Source organism: Lepus europaeus, chromosome 18 (genome assembly GCF_033115175.1).
Source record: "Lepus europaeus isolate LE1 chromosome 18, mLepTim1.pri, whole genome shotgun sequence".
In the NCBI taxonomy this organism is placed as follows: Eukaryota; Metazoa; Chordata; class Mammalia; order Lagomorpha; family Leporidae; genus Lepus; species Lepus europaeus.
In genome coordinates this window covers 63,153,525-63,161,418 of record NC_084844.1, presented here as the reverse complement: position 1 = coordinate 63,161,418, position 7,894 = coordinate 63,153,525, and positions in this window count along the sequence as shown.

Genomic DNA, 7,894 nt, shown 5'->3' with positions numbered 1-7,894 from the left:
TCCTTCCACGCTAAAGCCAGGTCCCAAAAGCTTAGGTGGGGCCGGTGGGCGAGGTCCCAACCCCAGCAGCTGTGTCCAGGGAGGAGGGGCTGACCTCTGACTCCCAGGCAACTGCCAAGCCACGGGGGAGGGGCCTGGCTGCCCCCAAATCCACCCACACCCAGCCGGCCCTAACCCAGCCCTTCCTTGGAATTGGGGCTGGGTCCAGAGATGGGTGGGGATGCAGGGGGCGCCTGGAGATGAGAGGAGGGAAGGGGGGGGGGGGGACAGCACAGCCGGGGGTGGGCAAGTCTGGGAGAGAGGCAAGGCTGTCATCCCAGTTTTATACAAGAACGCGGAAACACACAGGCACCAAGGCAAGAAGAGGGTCTTGAATTGCGTGGGCAGGGCTGGCTGGGCAGAGGAGGAGGGGACCTTTGGCCACTGCTCCCTCCAGCACCCAGCCCGGGCAGCCCAGAGGCCTGGGCGGAAGCCCCTGTCCTGCCACTCAGCCTCACTCTGGAAGTGTTAGGAAGTTAATTCACATCCTGACCTCACTACTAAAAAAAAAATTGAAAGCGTTACGGAGGAGACACACACAGAGAGAGGTCTTCCATCGGCTGGTTCACTCCCCCCAAGTGGCTGCAATGGCCTGGCTCAGAAGCCGGGAGCTTCCTCCGGGGTCCAAGCACTTGGGCCATCTTCCGCTGCTTTCCCAGGTGCATTGGCAGGGAGCTGGATCTGAGGTGCAGCAGGTGGGACACGAACCGGCGCCCCATGGGATGCAGGTGTTGGAGGCGGTGGCTTAGCCTACAAAGCCACGGCGCCAACGCCGGCTCCTCCCTGTGCCATCTGGAGCGAGTCACCGCAAGCCCTGTGCTTCAGTTTGCTCCTCTGAAACCCCCGGGTGATCCCACTTGAACTCAGCCTGTAAGGGTTATCGATGGTGAAGATTAAATGAAGCAGTCCTTGGAACACGAAAGGCGGAGATAAGAGCCACCTTGGGTGCCAGCTGTTAATTATCATGGCTCCTGCTCGTTGCTGTCTGAGCTCCTCCCCTGGGCCGCCCCTGCCCGTCCTCGGTCTCTGTTTAGACCAGCAGGCAAACACAGCCTCTCCTGCCCCCTAGTTCACAGGCTTGGGGTTGTGACACAGAACGGGGTGGGTGGCTACCGTCACCCATAGTGTCCCCTGTTGCCCTGGGACTGTGCTCTTCCGAGGGAGCCCATCTGAGGGGCCTGACTTCAGGGAGTGTCCCGCGGGAGAGGGGACAGTCCAGGCTGGGCTAGGCTGGGCTAGGCTGGGTGTGCAGTTTGTCCTGGAACAAGCTGAGCTGGGGGATAGGCAGGGAGGAGTCCTTGGCAAGCAGGGGCCAGTGTCAGAGCCCACCCCCCACAGCACGCGTGCGCACACACACACACACATTAACAATGCAGATTCTATGCCCCCCCAAAGGGAATGCCTGCAATGGAGAATCTGGATTTTGTTTTTGTTTCTATAAAAGATGGAGCCGACACTGTGGCCCAGTGCATAAAGCCACCACCTGAGATGTGGGCATTGCCTGTGAGTGCCGGTTAGAGTCCCAGCTACTCCACTTCCGACCCAGCTCTCTGCTATGGCCTGGGAAAGCAGAAGATGGCCCACGTCCTTGGGCCCCTGCACCTGTGTGGGAGACCTGGAAGAAGCTCCTGGCTTTGGATCAGCACAGCTCCAGCTATTACAGCCATTTGGGGAGTGAACCAGTGGATGGAAGACCTCTAACTCTGCCTTTCAAATAAATAAATCAATAGTTCTTGGCCTTTCAATGCTGAGACACACGTGAGCACACAGAGGCCTGGGCAGCCAGCCCCAGCCCTCCCACATGCCCAGTAAGGGTTCAGGAATGGCACCATCCAGCAGGCTGGGAGAGGGGAGGGAGCTAATGACTGTTTGTCTGCCCCCACCCCCCAGCAGCCGGGGCAGCCCAGGCCTATGATTACTGCCGCAGCCCAAGGGGACAGGGACAGGTGGCTGGGCCAAGTCAGCTCATTGCTTAAAGCCAGAAATCGCGGCTCAGGAAAGCCCGGCAAGGACTTGAACACAGCTGCTCTGGGAAATCGAGGGAGCCGAGAGGACTCCCGAGTCAGCAGCCTGGCAGGAGACACTGGTCCACCCCCATCCCACCCCAATGCCCAGCCTCAGGTCAACCACAGGCCAGCTCTGGCTACTGCCTTCTTGGCATTTCCTGGGTGGGGTGGCCCCTCCCTCGGCTACACACCCCCGCCCCCTCAGGTCCAGCTTTCAATCCAAAGACAGCCCTGTGCTACCTGAGTGACATTAACTAAGCCTCTGTCCACTCTGGGCCTGTCTCCGCTTCTGTAAGGGGCAGTCAGGACTAAAGGAGATAATTCATCCCATATGGGCGCCAGTTCAAATCCCGGCTGCTCCACTTCTAATCCAGCTCTCTGCTATGGCCTGGGGAAGCAGTAGAAGATAGCCCAAGTCCTTGGGGCTCCTGCATCCACATGGGCGACCTGGAAGAAGCTCCTGGCTTTGGATCGGCTCAGCTCCGGCCACTGCAGCCAACTGGGGAGTGGACCAGTGGGTGGGAGACCACTCTTTCTCTCTGCCTCTCCTTCTCTGTGTAACTCTGAGCTTCAAATAAAAATAAATAAATCTTAAAAAAAAAAAAATTCTACTCCCAGGTCTCTGCTTTAAACTGCGCCCCCTGCTGGTCCCACCCTCGGCCTGCCGCTTTGCACCTGCTACTATTTCGCTTTTTCATATGCCGCCTGCCTGCACAGCTTGAGGAGCTTGAGGGGTGGTATTTTTTAATATTTAAAAAATGTATTTACATCTACCCAAAAAGAAAAGGGACAGAGATCCTCCAATTGCTGGTTCATTCCCCAAATGTCTGCAACAGCCAAGGCTGGGCCCTGTCCAAGCCAGGAGCCTGGAACTCCATCTGGGTCTCCCATGTGTGTAGCAGGGGCCAAAGCACTAGCAGGAAACTGGATTGGAAGTAGAGCAGCTAGGGCTCGAACCAGGCACTATGATATAGGATGCAGGTGTCCAGGCGGTTTAACCTGTTGCACTACCCCTATGGCTGGGTTTTTAATACTATTGTCCATCACTGTGTCTCCAGTACCTAGAACATACTGGTGCTCAACACTTTTTTAAAATAATTATTTGAAAGGCATAGATACAGGAGGAGGGGGGAGAGAGAGAGACACCTTCCATGTGCTGGTTCACTCCCCAGATGGTCACAACGGCCCCAGGCTGGACCTGGCAGTAGCCAGGAGCTTCATCTAGGTCTCCCATGTGGGCGCAGGGGACCAAGCACTTGGGGCCATCCTCCGCTGCTTTCCCAGGCACATTAGCAGGGAGCTGGATCAGAAGTGGAGCAGCTAGGACTTGAGCCGGTGCCGTATGGGAAGCTGGCATAGTAGATGGCAGCTTAACCCACTGCACCGCAACAGCAGCCCTTCAACACATTTTCAACCGTTTGTGTGTGTGTGTGTGCGTGTGTGTTTGTTTTTTACGGAAGTGACAAGACGCTGCTGCGTGGTGGGGACTGGGTATTTGTGTGGCTTCCCTAAATATTTTCTAGCATTTAACCTGTCATAACAACAGTAGTATGACACAAACCACAATCACCCACAGTGTTTAGGGGCCAAGTGCACAGGAAGTGCCTGGTTGGAGGAGGTGGCCGTGCCTTCCAGGAGCTGACTCAGATCCCTGCTCAGGCCAGGACACACACACACACACACGCCCCAGCTTCTTCCTGGGGAGACTGGCATGCTGAGCATTCCTGGAGTCCAGGTGGAAGGCAGGGGTAGGTGGGAGCCCACAGCACAAGGAGGGAGAGGAGGGAGAAAGGGAGTTGAGAGCCAGGACGGGGTCAGCCCCCAAGCCTAGGGGATGCAGAGTGAAGCTGGCATTGAAAGCAGGGAGCCCAGGACCCAGGGCCACCTTGACTGACAGAGGTCTGACAGCCGGTGGTGGTGAAGGGGGGTGAGGTGGGTGTTGGGGGGCAGCCTCCAGGAAGTGGAGGCTCAGGGAAGTGACCTGGCCAGGTGCTCCATTCCCCTCTGGGGCCTCCGGTTCTAATCCTGCCTCTGCCACTTCACCTCTTGGCTTAGTTTTCTCATCTGTAAAATGGGGGGCGGGGGTGTCAGTATTCACTGCTGCCTTTTATGAACACTCAACACTTAGTCTGTGCTAACAACCCTGTCATCTTTTTCATCCTGTGCTCATTTTTAAAATTTATCTGAAAGGCAGAGCAGCAGAGGGAGAGACAGACACACGGACACAGAGGGAGAGTTCTCCCATCCTCTGGTTCACTCCCCAAACAGCTACAATAGCCGACACTGGGCCAGGCCCACGCCAGGAGCCGGGAACTCCATCCAGCGCTCCCACATGGGTGGCAGGAACTCATGGGCATGGGTTAGTTCACCTGCTGCCTCCTGGGCACGATGGCAGGAAGCTGGATTGGAAGCCGAGTAACCAGGACTCAAACCGGCACTCCGAAATGGAATATGGGTATCCTAGGCAGCAGCCTAACCTGCTGCACCATCCTACACCCATCTTACAAAGGAAGAAACAAAAGCCAGAGAAGGGAAATGATTTGCCCAAAGTCGTGTTACGATTTGAACCCAGGCCCCAAGGGCAGTCTCAGAGGTTACAGTAAGAATTAAAGGACACAAACATTTGTGCCACAATCCAGCTCAAGGCCCGGCTACTCCACTTTTTTAAAAGATTTAAGGGCCAGTGCTGTGCCATAGCAGGTAAAGGTGCCACCTGCAGTGCTGGCATCCCATATGGGCACTGGTTCAAGTCCTGGTTGTTCTACTTCTGACCCAGCTCTCTGCTATGGCCTGGGTTAGCAGAAGATGGCCCAAGTCCTTGGGCCCCTGCACCTGTGTGGGAGACCCAGAAGCAGCTCCAGGCTCCTGGCTTCAGATCAGCCCAGCTCTGGCCGTTTCAGCCATTTAGGGAGTGAACCATTGGGTAGAAGACCTCTAACTCTGCCTTTCAAATAAATAAATAATCTTAAAAAAAGAGATGTATTTATTTATTTGAAAAGCAGAGTTACAAAGAGGCAGAGGCAGAGGCAGAGAGAGGTGTCTTCCATCCACGGGTTCACTCCCCAAAGGCTGCTCCACTTCTAATCCAGCTTCCTGCTAATGAGCCTGGGAAGGCAGATGATGGAGGACCCCGTGGGAGATCTGGATGGAGCTCCAGGCTCCTGGCTTCAGCCTGGCACCATCCCGGCCATTAAGGCCATTTGGGGAAATATGAACCATTGGATAGGAAAATCTCTGCCTATCAAACAAAAAAAGCTAAAGGGCTTTCCTCGCCTTGAGAGTCCAGGCGAGCGCTGGAGCCATACAATACTGAAGACCGAATACAGGGCCAGAGAGGGTTGGCTTGTCTGGGGCAGAAGGTCCAAGGACTGGGACTACAGGAGGTGGAAGGCGGGGTCTATAGCTCTGCAGGGGTCCAGGGTGTCCCTTTCCCAAGTTCCAGCGCTCCTCCACACACGCTAGCCTGCAGGGCCCTGGCTGAGTAGAGCAGAAACAACGGGGGTACCTCTGGCAGGTTCTGGGGCCTCTGTTCGCCATCCAAACCACGGGGCTGGCCCCATCCTGAAGCTCCACTGCCCAGACTCTGCTGCCCCACTGTGGGCACGGGGGGAACTGCAACAGTGAGCCCAGCAGTCTCCACAACACACGCCCCCGACCCTGGGTTTTGAACCCCTTACTCTCTCGCCAATGCAGGCGCTGTCTTACCGATTTGGACAGCCCTCAGCACAGCAGCGCATGGGATCCTGAGTCTACTCACGTCTCGCCTTCGCTGCAGCCTTCCCAGGGCAACCTAAGGCCACTAGAACCAGTTGGCGATTTTTCAAGAATTTTTACGAGTCAGTTGTTAAACACAGTCATGATTAAAAGTCAGTCTCCGTGAAATTAAAACTGTATTGAGAAGGTGATAATGCTGGAGACCAAGGATTCCACTACAGTCTATGCTCCCTACACTAATTACACTTGTCCCCAACGTCTGGTGGCAACACAGAGCCCAGGCCAAGGACGTAAGCAGACAAATGAATGGCTTGGTGTATTACTGACCCTCTAGAACACTGCCACGCAGTAGACACAGAATCCAGGCCACACTGGTCACTTTCAGTTCAGAAGTCACAAGAGGGCCCAGTGCTATGGTGTAGCAGGTAAAGCCACCGCTCCCGTGTGGGTGCCGATTTGAATCCTGGCTACTCCACTTCTGATCCAGATCTCTGCTGTGGCCTGGGAAAGCAGAAGACAGCCCAAGTGCTTGGGCCCCTGCACCCACGTGGGAGACCCGGAAAAAGCTCCTGGCTCCTGGTTTCAGACTGGCCCAGATCCAGCTGTTATGGCCATTTGGGGAGGGAACCAGTGGATGGAAGACCTCTCCTCTCTGTAACTCTGCTTTTCAACTAAGTAAATCTTATCATAGGAAGAAGGTGAAATTAAGTAGCGTATTTCATTTAACCCTGTATGTCCAAAATAGTAACATTTCACCACGTAATCAAGTTATTAATCACATCTGTCACATTTCAACACTCGGAACACGTCTCGGTCCTAACCAACCGCGTCTCCAGTGCTCAGCAGCCAGGGCCCAGCGGCTCCCGCGTTGGGCAGCACAGGTATAGACTTCAGGAATCTAGATGATTCTAGATCTCCAAGATGCAGTTCAACTTACGTGCCGAGGTTGAGAAGCGTCGATCCAACCGACTTCATTTCTTTGAGGAACACCAGCCGTAGTGATAATAAAGGTACTGGGGGAAAGAGTGGAACAGTAGCTCCCCAAGGGTATCAAGTCGCAATCCCTGGAAGCTGTGGACGTCGCTAAGGAGAAGTTGTCTGCAGATCTGAGTAAGGATCTTTGCATGGGGGGTTATTCTGGATAATCAGGAGGGAGATCTACATACAGGAAAGGAGGCACCGTGGTCACAGAATGGAACTGTGACTGCAGGTCCAAGGACACCCACAACCCCCAGAAGATGTCAAAGGCCCTGCCAGCACCTTGATTTCAGTGCAGCAACAGTGACTTCAGACTTCTGACCTCCAGAACGGCAAGAAATTTTAAATCTATATTAACTTTTATATTTGAAAGGCAGAGAGACAAGAGACAAAGAGATCTGCCATCTGCAAGATGACTCCCCGAATGCCTGCCAACAGCTGCGGCTGGGTCAGGCTGCAGCCAAAAGCCTGGAACTCAACCCGGGTCTCCCACGTGGGTGGCAGGGACCGAGGACTTGAGCCCCCACCACCTGCTGCCTCCCAGGGTGTGTGTTAGGCAGCTGGGGCTGGAACCCAGGGACTCGCACTCGGATATGGGGTTGCAGATACCCCAAGCAATGTGTTAACTGCCATGCCAAACACCCATCCCTACCACACTTCTCATGACCCTCGTGTGTGTGTGCCAGACTCCAGACACCAGGGATTTTTACCTGCACTCAGCAAGACACTCGATTATTTTTTCATTGAATGAGCGTGATGCTGGGTCAGCTCCTGACCTGTCCACACATCAGGGTTGGAGGAACAGGACGGCTCCTAGGTGGGCAGGGCTGCTGCCCAGCTTGTTAAAGAGGCCCTACTGTGTGTAAGACTGGGCTTGGGGGCAGGGGTAAATGGGACTCAGAACCTGGTCCTGTGGCCCGGGAGTTAGTATGTATGGCCATTCAGTGGAGCTCAGAGTGCAATTCAGTCAGAGGGGAGCCACAGAACTTCCATGCAGGTGGACAAACCACCCATGTGGCAGGAACTGCGAGGCCCAGAGCCCCTTCCTATCCCTCAAAATAGCAGCATGGAGACTTTTTCATATAGGTGCAGGCCACAGCCCGGGTCTGACTTTGTCACAGCTATTAAAGGAGTTATCTCCAAGCCCCCCAACCCTT